We start from the raw sequence: 14,046 nt of genomic DNA, 5'->3' as shown, positions 1-14,046 counted from the left end.
ATTTTAAATTGCCTTTCGTCTGTTAACAATTCTTGTAAACACAATTTCTCAGAGAGTACAGGAGGGATCTGTTTCAAATTGTATATGTAGGATTCCCTAGGTCCCTAGTTGTGCATAATGCATTTTACGACCGATCGGTGAACAATTTCTCAGAAAGTACTCATTAGATCTGTCAAATTTCATGTGCTGGTTCCCCTTTGTCCTAGATTTTGGGACCGATCGTTCAACAAGATAGCCGACAGGACGCCATCTTGGATTTTGACAATTGAAGTTTGTTACCGCTATTTCTATTATATGTACATGTTTTTCAATTTAGCCCACCACCATCAGATGATGGACTGTTTAAAATTTTAAATTGCCTTTCGTCTGTTAACAATTCTTGTAAACACAATTTCTCAGAAAGTACTGAAGGGATCTGTCTAAAATTTTATGTGCAGGGTGTAGTTGTGCATATTACATTTTCAGAACAATATTGATAATTGAAGTCTGTTACCGCTATTTCTAAGAAATTACTGAAACGATCTGTCTTAAATTTCATATTTAGGCTCCCCTACGACCTTAGTAGTGGGACCAATCGGTCAACAAGATGGCCGACAGGTAGCCATCTTGGATTTTGATAATTGAGGTTTGTTACTGCGATATATCTCCGAAAGTAATAAAAGAATCTTTCTCAGATTTAATATGTTGTTTTTCAAATATTCAGAGATACCTACTTTAGTATTTTACAAGAAACTTATAACGAACTCGCAAAACACTTATCGAATTTAACTGACGAACAGATGCTTCACATATTACTATGTATGACGCCGCGGATTTATGAACACCTGGTAATTCCGGAGGAACGACTACATGAACTCCAAGTGTTAGGAATGCGCTTTTTATGCCATTGTATTCCATTGAAAACTGACATTGATGCTTTATATCACCGCTATATGCCTATTTAAATCGTGTTACTCATGACTAGTGGTAGTTTAATAATTGATATTTATGAAGTTTTAGATTACTATTTAAATATATAGAACCTATTCAGTTTTATTTCACAGACATTTTCCTGACTCTTGAAGATTCGAGCTATTTAAAGCCTATACTGGCTTTAACTAATGTCATATTCAATATCTTGAACGATTCGAGTTATATATTAGTTACACTGTCTTTCTCATGATTGATGTTTATTTAAAATTATTCTCGTGTGATGAATGTTAATCACGATGAAGTCTATATATATGCTATAGTAGTCAACTTGATAAACTTGATACCATACATCAAGAACGCATATTATCTTGATAAAACCTGATAGGTAGTACCAGAATCCTCAAAATTTAGATATCCAATTGTACATGTATTAGTTAAACTATAACTACAAATGTAATATTTACCTTGCATTTAATCTTTGAATCTAAGTTTTGAGGAATAAAAGAAATGGTGATGATGATGATGACAGGTAGCCATCTTGGATTTTTATCCCACCATGCATTTTGGGACAGATCGGTCAACAAATTGGCCGACAGGCCGCCATCTTGGATTTTGACATTTAAAGTTTGTAACCGCTATTTCTCAAAAATACTGAAGGAAGCTGTCTCAAATTCGATGTTCAAAGTCCCCTACGTCCCTAGTAATGCATATTGCATTTTGGCACCGATTGGTGTATAAGATGGCGGATAGGACGCCATCTTGGATTTTGACAATTGAAGATTGTTGCCGCTATTTCTCAGAAAGTACTGAAAGAATCTGACTCAAATTGCATGTGTACATGTGCCCCTAGGGGTCTAGTTGTGCATATATCATTTTCGGACAGAACGATGAACAAGATGGCCGACAGGCCGCCATCTTTGATTTTGATAGTTGATAGTTCAGGAGTCCCTCAAGGAACATGTTTGGGCCCAATTCTGTTTCTCATATACATTAACGATTTCCATCAATACATGCAGTACAGCACACTAAGATTATTCGCAGACGACAGTATTATATACAAAACAATAAACAACAAAGACGACACAATAAAACTACAGAAAGATCTGGACGCAGCAGCACAATGGGAAACAGACTGGCTAATGAAATTTCACCCAGATAAATGCAACATAATCAGTGTTACACCAAAACGCAACAAAATACATCACAACTACACACTCCACAATCACACACTCGAGCAAGTAAACTCAAGCAAATATCTAGTGCTGGTATTTAAATTACGTAATCACCTCGATTTGAATTGAAATTTGGTATTGTTATCATCGTAACAAATACCTCATTTAAATATTTTAGGTGCTTGTATATTTATTATGGAGTACGGCACTACAAGACTTTCATTTTTTTCTGTAGTCATTTTGTTCGTCCGTGTAGATAATGTTAATTTAATTGTTCTCAAACAGGAATAGCTATATACCACTGAGGTAACGTAGTAAATAAAAAGGAATAGTTGTTATCAACTGCATGCAAAGTTTGTACTATGTGGTGTTCACTTCCGAGTACCAGTGGATAGTGTTACAAAACTATAATTATGGGATTTTTATGATTATATTTTCGACGATTTTACGTTTGCCAGATATTCAGTAATTGTTAATATATATTAATTCCCTGCAATACAAGAATGCATGTATTATATATCTGCGTATGGATCAGTTATGTTGTGTTCTGCGTATGGTTGTGTTGTGTTGTTGTGTTGTGTTGTTTTGTGTTTTTGTGTTGTTTGTTGTGTGGTGTTGTTGTGTGTTGTTTGTTGTTGTGTGATGTTGTGTTGTTATGTTGTGTGGTGTTGTTGTGTGTTGTGTTATGTTGTTATGTGTGTTTGTGTCATGTTATTGTGTTGTGTGTCATTGGTGTGTTGTTGTGTGCTGTGTGGCTCTGTTTTGTGTTGTGTTGTTGTGTGTTGTGTTGTTGTTCCGTGTTTGTGTAATGTGTTGTTGCGTGATGTTTTTGTGATGTGTTGTTGCGTTATGTTGTGTGATGTTGTGTTGTTGTCGGATGCTGTGTATTGTTGTGTTGTTGGGTGGTGTTGTATTGTTGTTGTTTTGTGTGTTGTGGTGTGGTTGTGTTGTGTGTTGTGTGATGTTTTGTTGTGTGATTTTGTGTTGTGTTATATTGTGTGATGTTGTGTTGTGAGATGTGTGTCTTGTGAGATGTGTGTCTTGTGTTGTGTTGTTTTTGGGTGGTGTTGTATTGTTGTTGCGTGGTTGTGTGTTGTGTTAGGTGTTGTTGTGTGATGTTTTGTTGTTATTTTATGTTGTGTTGTGAGATGTGTTGAGTTATTGTGGTGTTTTGTGTTGTTGTTGGGTGGTGTTGTGTTGTTGTTGAGTGTTTGTGTGATGTGGATTTGTGTTATGTTGTGTGATGTTGTGTTGTGTGATGTTGTGTTGTGTAGTGTTGTTGTGTTGTTGTTGGATGTTGTTGTATTGTTGTTGCGTGGTTGTGTGTTGTGGTGTGGTTGTGTTGTGTGATGTTTTGTTATGATATTGTGTCGTGTTGTTGTGTAATGTTGTCTTGTGTTGTGTGGTTGTGTGTTGTGTGATGTTGTGTTTAGTGTGATGCGTTGTTGTGTTGTGTGATGTTATGTTGTGTGATGTTGTGTAAAAACGAGGTTTCTTATGGGGTCACTTTTCAATGGGGTCTATTTTCAAAGGATCGGTGTAAAAAGTGCGCTGAAAGTTCAGTTTTCAACGGCTTTCGGGGTCATTTTTCAACGTTGAAAAATGACCCGAGGTCAGTCAGTTTTCAACGGGGGTCCATTTTCAACGTTGCACCGGCAATGAGATTGCAGCTGAAGTCTCGCTTATGCATATTATATCGGCCACACTGCCAGTATGAATCTTAATTAGCTGATGTTCAAGATGTTTGTCTTATTGGGGCTTATGGCACTTTGTATAAATGTGTAGGATGATTTTGAAAGGAAAACTATCGCTCTTTCCAACGGAAGTAACCATTTTTATGACGATATACCAGGAATGTGTTTTTATAGCCGCTAAAGGTGGGCGGGTTAGAAAGTTGGAGTCTAAGGCTTTCCACCCTTCTCGTATATAGTACCATGTAGAATAAGATTTTTATCGTTTTTTTTTTTATCTAGACCTCTAAAACGTCTAAAAATGGTCTTAGGAGACTCTGGTGGGTCCATGATTATTATAATCTGAAACTAATTCTCAGATCCCTATGATTGGTGCTACATTTGACACCGTGAAAACTTTACTGTTGCTAACGAAACAGTCAGAAATTTAAAATACTACAGTTAATTGGTTATTTAATAACGATGAGACAAAACTATGAACATTAATTGCTTAAAATGATTTCGTGCAAACCAACGAACATGTGTTGTTTTTTAAAGTAATTACATGTATTTAAATTTCCAACCAGCAAGGTACCTGTACAAATACCTGTTACTCGTTGATAAAAGAATGGGAGACATTTTGTCACTCCAAATTGTTTACACCTACTCCGAGTCGTGCATTACCTATACATTGGTACATGCGCTATATGGGGCTTGACTTGCACGTGCCGAATAGTATTCAATTACATTGTACCACGTTACCGGTAATGCTGTTTCACCTGCCAGGCGAGGACATGTGAATTGTATCCACAGCAAGCCGTACCTGTTGATGCCCGATGGTGGATTTTATAGAACACTATTATAAATTTTTGATAGAATCATGAGCGACGGCAGCTGTATTTATAATACTCTAAGATCGCGCCGTGTGCCGACCAAATGCAACTACTCGGTGTTTGACAGATTCATACCCTATCGGCCATGTTTTAATGCCGAGGCGTCGTATACCAAAATCTTCGACCACCAGAACGGGACGGGTCGAGTCAAACAACCGGCACAACATGAAGACCCAAGATTAAGGTATTACAAGAAATTACTGGATGCCGTTTTTAAGAAGACTAACCAACGGATAATGGCGATAACGCAGCGACCTCAATCCGAATACTCAAGTAAGTAGCACGGGGACTAGACATGATATTTGTATAAAGATACATATTTACTCAAGTAAGTAGCACAGGGACTAGACAAGAAATTTGTGTAGAGATACATGTTTACTCAAGTAAGTAGCACAAGGACTAGACAAGAAATGTAGAAGTCCCTCTAGATATGACATTTTTTGTGTAGAGATATATTTTTATAATATATTAAACATTGAATTGGTACATTTTGGAAGAACGTATACTGTATTTATTATTTAATAAAATGTCTGTTGACGCCCCTCAATATACATGTATATATATAAGTATACAGCTGTATAGGGATGTCTTTACATCTGTAAGTTTATCATCGAGGATATTCTTCAATAAATTCCTTCGTGCACAAATAGTTTTTGTATGAAGATTTTAACTGGTGGGATGATTTGACATGAACATACATGTACGAATGCAAGTTTGAATGGGGGGGGGGGGATCTGATAGTTACAGTTGATGTAATATGGACCCACCAGAGTGCCCATAGACCATTTTCAGATATGTAGGGGTCTTGATCCTATTCATATACAGATAAAACCGTATTCTTCATGGTACCCCAAACAAAAATTTCACATACATAATATGCACATGTTCCAGTAAAACCCTGTCATCATGTTAACTCGAAGTCGCCATGACCAAAATAACTCTTCATCGAGTTATCGAAGTATTTGTTTAATTGAACCGCATCCTTGATACCCCAGGGGATCCGATCACTTACGATCTCTACACCCCTGGACTATCTCATAGTAAAACTGGAGGCAACAGATTTAGTCCTTAGAGCCGTGTAGCTTTGAAGTTGGGCGTTTCCTCTGGGCTGCCTTCAGTTTTACTATGAGATAGTCAAGGGGTGTAGAGATCGTAAATGATCGGAACCCCTGGAATATATAGGATGACTGAACCGATAAGAGGTAATTACTAATAACAAAACTGAAAAAATCGTCGGAGCAAACAAAATGAATATGTTATTTCTATTATAAAACTTCGAGATATCGAGGTCGACAGCAAGTAACCCCCGGGTTTCATGGAAGGAGTTACATACTGTACAGTATGTACACACTTCATAAATTTACAGGACGCAAATTCGCCACATGCATAAGGGGAAGATGGTATATTTCTCCGGGTACTCCACCTTTCACAGCCAACCAAAAACCTCGGAATACAAAAATGACAATAGTTGTTAGGATATTATGAAGATTGAAAAAAACAAACACATGGATGCTCTTAGAATGCTTCCAATTTGCTACTTTTGTTTTGATTTAAAACACTTGAAAATGTCGACATTACAGTTTTTTCAACACTTAAGAGAAAATTCCGTAGCTTTTGAAACGCACGAGGTACAGTAAGTACGAATGAACATATACAAATGTAAAGTATTTATTTATGTGTCCTTTTTCAGACCCCATGTCGCCAAATCGGTCATTTTTCACTGCCCCTATGGATAACTTATTTGCCGCACCACCGCGACGGAAAAGACGATACGTGTCCAAATCGCCAATATGTGTCATGGATCTACCGAATATACGGAACAACTTCTGTAAGTCATTTAACATCTCATAAGAAAGTATACATCTTAGTCTGTAACTGTAAAACAATCTTATTGCTTTTATATTCAATAATAAGAATGGTAAAAAATTACTTTTTTTTTAATCAGGAATTTTTATTCGTCCTCATTGAAATAAGTTTATATGTTTATGTTTCATTTCCCTACACGCTAAAGTAACCAAGAAAGTTTGCATTAATTAACATTATTGTATAACTGGTGTTCTTATTGTATTTTGATTGGCCGATACGTTTCTCAGAAGTATTCATCAACTACAATATCAACCCCGAAATCGGCGGCGAAAAGCACGCGAGGTTACTGGACTCAATCCAGATACTTCTCGCGAGTACAGTAACCTGTGTCAAAATAGATCGAGGGAAACTCCCTTAAGATGTGACATCATAATCACTTTTGACGTCGAGTCGTACCCAAAAATAGCGTAACAAAAGTTCCCTAATACAATGACGTCGGATTAATCTATTGTGACGTCATGTTATATACTCGGAAACATAAATGGCGGAAGGCAGCAAGTTTACTGCGATCAACGATAATCAATTGCAAACTTCAATTTTATGGAAATAAACGTAAATATATAAAACGATAACTCGATGAAATATTATATAACATGTCAAATTGAACATTTTTACGATATATATCTACATAGTCGCTTAACCTGCCTATATTATAAGTTATTTAGTTATTTTTTTACCTAATATTGAAATTAGTGCTTTTTAATATTTTTTTTTTCTTTTGGCAAATTAACAGATAATAATAATATAAGGGTTAAGCGGACTATATTTCACAGTCAGCGTTAATTAAAAGTATCTCGAAAAATATAGGTACACAAAGTTATTTTGTCATCAATTTTACCGCAATTATTCATTCAAGCGCATAAAAGCTGTTCAGTCTCGTCCATCCTCATCGCGATCATGCACATTCAACACTTCAAAAATTATCAGTTTTCATCGCGCAGTCATGACTATTGCTTATCATTTCCACGTGGATTGAATTCATAATGACGGAAAGTTAGGCTAAAGTATGTTTTACCTTAATCGTTATTTGGAGATGTTGCAGCGACCAATTTCAATGAGAAACCCCTTGTATCATATGCACTTGTACATACATATGCAGCGGTCGGAGTGGATGTCGGGTGGTGTAGTGGTAAGCACTGATTTCACCTTGCTGGCCGGGGTTCATTGATCGCGGCTCTAGATAGCCGGCCACGGAGTCGTAAAGGAATCAGAGGGTTTCACCTATGTCCGATCTCGTGGGTTTTTTTTTGTAAATTACAATATTTGAGTTCTGGAGAGAGATGACATGAAATGTTCCAGCTGGAAGTGGAAAGAAACCTTTATGGTGTAATATTTATCGTAACAATGTATATATGTAAACGTACATTCCATGTAGCTGCCTAATAGAATTAACAACTATGGAAATTTCTCTTCAAACAAAACATTGATAATATTATAATTCTTTCTTCACATTCCATGTAGGCCTATGCTGTGAGAATTAACACATCATATATATTTCCAGTAAAACATATAGGCCTACATGTATGTTACTTTCCTTTTTTCTGTTGTTTCCTGTTCTTTCTTTTTTGTGCTCTGAAGAAAAAGATGATTGAGTTGAAGAAAAAGTAATTTAATTAAGAGAAATGTGTACCACAGTACTTTGTCTGTAGCCGAGGGGTTCTATACTGTTTTTAATATAGTCCAGTAATTAATAATTAAATTGAAAATTTCAAAATTAAGATGAAATTGTAAATTCTGATTTTTGAAAGAAGTGTTTCCCCTCCTTTGAGAGTACACATGTTGTATACCCTTTTTGGTTTTTAGGAATAATACCTGAAATAGGAACCTGAAATAACATGACAATCAATCAGGTATGTGTGTGTTGGGGGTGGGGGGCTAAAAGACAGAAGAATCATGAGGTTGGGAAGTTGTAACTTGAGCTGGGGGGTTGAAATATAGAAGAAATAGAGCTCACAGATAACTTGAAGTGGAAGGGTGCTTTTATCATTGATCTGGTCATTGCATATTTGGGGTTTACATGGCTTTTTTTTTTGTTATTTTAGTCTCCATTGATTTTGGAGCAACTTTGAATCCATATGGTACTGTATATCTTTCTTTTTTCCATGTGTAGCTATTTCTTCTGTATTTCACCCTCCGCCCAAGTCACAACTTCCCAATAGGTACCACTTTTTTGTTTAGAACTCAAATCAAAGACAGGTGTACATAGTACTACATACTACATTTTAGTCTATGTGTTTGTAATCACTGTTACTACAGTATTAATACATAAATGGTCTATGTACAAGTTACACATAGACAATAAATGTGAAATTTGGTTCAGACAAAAAGATTTTTAACATTTCAGATAACTTGCTAGTTTTATTTATATGTTGAGTCAACTCTCTTGTAAAGTAGAATTTAGAAATGCTAAGACAATGGTATCTATATTGCTATATGTAAAAAAAATCCTTATATTTTAAAAGTAATTTAGAGGACTAATATAAACAAATATTTCTACAAAGTTAAACAATGAAAAAGTATTGCATCATAATTTTATTTAATGATTACAGTTGAAAGGAACATTTAATAAATTAATACTGTTTAAATGTTCTGTTCATGATCTTCTAGGTCCATATTGGAAAAGTTTACTTTCAAGAGCACTCATATCAACATTCTTCAGTCTTCATATGATGCTAATTGTATGTATATGTATATACATACACTTGTATAGCAAGGTCCAAGGGAATGAACTTTTCTGTATTCATGTCACTATGCATGCATGAGTGCCTGAAAAAAAATACCAACAATTTTTTTATATCTGTTGAATATGAACAAAAATTGAAATGATCAATTTCAAAATATATATAAATGAATAATGTAGGTTCATTCTACAGTTTTTTTTTTAATTTTAGAGAAAATAAACATTTTAAAAGTTGTGAATGTGTCACTGATGCATTTGATAGAATCAAATATTGTTTCAAAAAAGATACAAAATTCATTATCTATAGTTCCAACAAAAATTCTGAATAATTATAAATGATACATGGCTGCAGTACATTTCAACTCTGTAAAGTTTGTCATATACACATGAACCAGGTACAGTTGTAATAAATATACAAACACTATTTATTATTATGACCAGAAATAATACTGTATGTGTCCTCCAAATATATCTAAAGAACAAGCTAAAACCTACATGTACATATGTAAATGTGTATATCAGAACATATATATATACAATACAATTCTACCAATTAACCTACAATGTAAATCCTATATACAATGTATGTGTATAACACTACCAGAACATGTACAGAACAAAAATTTACAAATTAAAAATCTATAAATATATACATCAGAACTGTATGAATTGACCGGTAGCATAATATTATAGATTAAATGAAACAAATCTTAGCTTGATAATGCACTAGCGTTACATTCTAACTGTACATGCATTACAACGGTACATTTTATAAATATACAGGGCATTCATTACCCCTAAATAGGCCCCACGAAAGAACCGCTATTTACCCCAGGGTTACGTTTTACGCGATTGGGGAACAGGTATGAAACATGTGACCATATGTGACCACTCATTTATGAAAAAATACTGCTAGGGACTATTTACATAATGATCAAAATACGAAGACTCACTCACTATCAGCTGAGCAGGGAGTACCGGGTAGTAGGCCTAGTACGTACAGTAGCGGTCCGGAGCCGCTTGCTCGTTTGAAACTGTTCTCTTCACTATAACAAGTTGTATTAACACTCTCCATGCGTCGTAATGTTTACCGAGTCAGTTGTTGGGATTTTCGCTGCTCCATTGCCTTTCCTTTCGCATTTTAGGTGAGTCAGTTGGTTGTTTTGGCGGAAACCTTTTGGTTCAAAACTACGGTAGCCATGTTTTGTTTACTACGGAGAGTGGTGGATGTTGCGCATGCGTTAAGATTGACCTGCACTCATAGCCGGTCGGGAGGACTTTTAGGATTCCCATAGATATTATTATTTTCTTTCGCATGTACAGCGATTTTGACGGAAAGTTTTATTTTTCTAATTCATAAGAAATTATACCGGATATATTAATACCATTTTTACCGATTTTACAGTCACTTGCCCGACTATTCGCTTTAAGCCATGTTGAATATTGTATTACATGTATGTTATTCTATTTATGTTATCTTCAAATTGGAGGAAATAAAGAGAATAATAATAAAATTAGGTTGAATAGATTACAGATGAGCATATAAATACTCAGAATATAATTAATTTGTACTGAGAGTGCAGTGAACAATGTGAAACTGATAATCCATGTTAATGCCATTGTCGGAAGTTATTGGCAAACACTGCAAATATATGAATACATATTATCTGGTGATATTTGCATTTAAAAAGAAACATTCTTAAACCAATTTAGATATTTATACATAGTCAAAAAATGTAAGAATAGCTAGGCCTCCATTTCAAAATGGAAATAAATGCATACATCTGTATAACAAATTTTTAAAAGATTAATTAGATTCATATTGAAGTCTTGAGTGCAGTATTAAATACTCAAGTAGTCCATGCCAATAAATGAATTTAATTCAATGGTGTCGGATCATATATCCCTTTCCTATGTATATTTTTGTATATTTTATTTATCATTGGAAACGAAATTAAGAGCGGTGAATAGTAGCATGCAACCTATATCTAATAGATGCGTCGGAGTTACCTCCCTTGGCCATACTGATGCATTGTGGTACAACACATGTGCTTCCTTTTTCAATCGCCATTTGTTAGCGAGGTAACATGTCGAAACGATCGGAATGAATTTTATACAATAAATTGTCTTTTGTACACTCCATATGTGTTCCTTTGTTTCTTTTAGGTTATATACAACAAAGTCATCATGCAGAACGAAGCCGGAGAGTTCGTGGATATGTACATCCCTAGAAAATGGTAATTTCGACATGCTTGATTTCGGTCAATTTCATTATTTGAGTAGACATTTCGCGATTTACACTGTTACATAGGCCTTACACATATGTTTTTGTATGTTCTTTCCCATAACATTGGTATCGTTTACGATCAAATTGAGCTTTTGTCATAAAATTAGTGGTCATAGAATTAGTGGGCAATCTACAAATATACTGTCAGTTTGAGGCAAGTATCGATTCATTAATTTCGTTTAATATTAAGTTTATTTTTTAAACACTGGAGACTTTAGAATGGGATTAATATTTTACTCAGAAGACTTTCTATCTGCAGTAGCTGAAAATAATATTTATTTGTATGATATGATTGTGTAATCTTAAGATTATCCGTAGGAATTCATACTGAATTATTTTTAGTGATTTCCTACAAAAGAGTGTGTAACTGAAATAGATTTATGTCGTATAATTATATGAAAAAAATGCCATATGCAAGATAAGATATCATACAGTGCCATTACAAAAAGTGTTAATATATCTATCCATGTAGCGTATGAGATGTCGGTATACATTATAATCAGTATATTAAAGACATCATAATATGAAATACATCTGCTAAAATGCTGTGTTATATTGCAGTTAAATGTAGGACTTCAAGTTGTAATGATACTACAGACTTCTGACAAATGTCCGATATCGTGCAAATCTCATTGAGAAGATCGAGGGCTTTAAAACATTCAATGCTAAAAATGATACATTACAATTACATAACCCCTCAAGTTAATTTGCAATTAAAATCAGTAATATTCAGCATTTCTAACATAATAAACTGATAATTTATTTACCCACTTTTATGTCTAAATTATGATTGTAAGCACATTTCAGTGACTCAAATCTCCCACACAGACCTCACTTTCATTGGCTGCCTTAAATTTTTTCACTATCAAAAACAACAGCAGATGATTTAGTATTTTTCTTCTGTCACAAAAGTTACTTACTTTTCACCATTACCACTATTGAAAAGTTTGAGCTTATAATTTTACTTTCAGTTAAGAATACAAAAAATAATTAATTGCATCCCGAAAAAAATATGTGGCACTATATCATATTTGGAATGAAATACTGATTGTGCATGCACCAAAGGCAAAATAAATGATTTTATATTATTTTTTGTTTTAATTAGACATATATATATATATATATATACAGTTTAACACCAATTATTGTTCAAATGCTGCATATATCAATTTATGCTCCGTCGCAATGGACATCTTTAAACTTCTAGTTCTCGTTAAAAATTCTGTATCTAAATATGGCAAATATCATATACATGTATGGGAATGACTGTATCTTAGTGATTATAATACTTAAAAAGACAAGGAATTGCGCTCAATCTAGTTTCTGTGAAATGGCCACACAAAAAATTGAGTGTCACAAGCCACCATTCGGATATGTGTGGTATACAATGTGTTTGATTCACGTTGATGCCAATAATTTGGAGAAGAGCGCCAAATCCAATTCAAGAACCAAAGTAATATGTATACCACAGACTGAATGGCCCGTGAAACACATTTCTAACAATAAATAATAATCTATCAATATTCCAAGACTGATTGAGTAAATGGCTGTTAGTTAGATATAAACTATTCCCCAAAACTGGTTAAGTTTGTTTTCTATGAAATAACTTCCATTCTTAATCAAGCTGAAGACTTCTGTGCTTGACATGCAGTGTGGTTTTTGAGCTACCCATTAGAGCCCTACAATTTTACTAGGAGAATGTCATGGTGTTTGATGTGTTTTAAATCTGGCTATTATAAAATATACACTTTAACAATTATAATTTTAACATGATATATGTTGCATCATACACCAAATTATCTCTCAGTCGATTGAGAGTATTTCCATTGTCATGTCGGAATTGGGTAGTTGTTATATGGCTTCTGCCGAGTTAGACCTTTGGCACAGTTTTTCACAGATAAATATAAAAAGGTGTATCTATACATTAGAGCCAAAAGAACTATCGATGAATCACAATAGGTCATACATAGTATTGGTGACTGACAATGTATGAGTTACAGCCCTATGTAACATCAACCAGGTTAATACGTCTCCCATCTCCACCAGTATTTAAAGTAAAATTCAAACTGAGTACAGCTAGACTACACTAGTATTTACAGCCTGCATATCCTGCATTTACCATGGAGTACCTAGGTATTTAAAAGTTAATAATTATGTAATTATTTTGTTGCAGTTCTGCCAGATAACAGAATTATTGCAGCCTAAAGACCATGCATCCATCCAACTGAACATTGCCTGATTTAAGTATAAAAACCCCCTGTGCTATATCTAGATAATAACTTTACATGTAATCAACTTCATCATGTAAATTGATTGGTAATTATTAATCAACTACAATGTTTCAAATAATGCAATGATTTGTCTGATGATTGAAAGCCAGTTTTTGTTGGAAAGAATGTAAAACTTTATGTTCTATAAGAACTTTAGTTGAAATAACAAGCAGCCATAGAAATAGTATTAACTACCTTATGCAACAACAAAAAGCTGATAGAGTTGATAGATAAATTTATTTTATTTATTTTTTGCATTGAAGCCGTCCCCATTTATACTTTTTAATACAGGTGTA

At 34.3% G+C, this 14,046-nt stretch overlaps 1 long non-coding RNA gene across 1 annotated transcript; it reads left to right on the top strand.

Moving 5' to 3' along the window:
• Positions 1–11,192: 11,192 nt before the first annotated feature.
• LOC138325453 (uncharacterized) lies at positions 11,193–13,681 on the top strand. Its single transcript, XR_011208784.1, has 3 exons — positions 11,193–11,275; positions 11,360–11,430; positions 13,654–13,681. It is a non-coding gene; the product is annotated as an uncharacterized lncRNA (long non-coding RNA).
• Positions 13,682–14,046: the final 365 nt, after the last annotated feature.

This window comes from Argopecten irradians, chromosome 6, assembly GCF_041381155.1.
Source record: "Argopecten irradians isolate NY chromosome 6, Ai_NY, whole genome shotgun sequence".
Classification (NCBI taxonomy): domain Eukaryota; kingdom Metazoa; phylum Mollusca; class Bivalvia; order Pectinida; family Pectinidae; genus Argopecten; species Argopecten irradians.
Note: the sequence above shows the minus strand (reverse complement) of the source record. Positions and strands in the feature narration are given on the sequence as shown.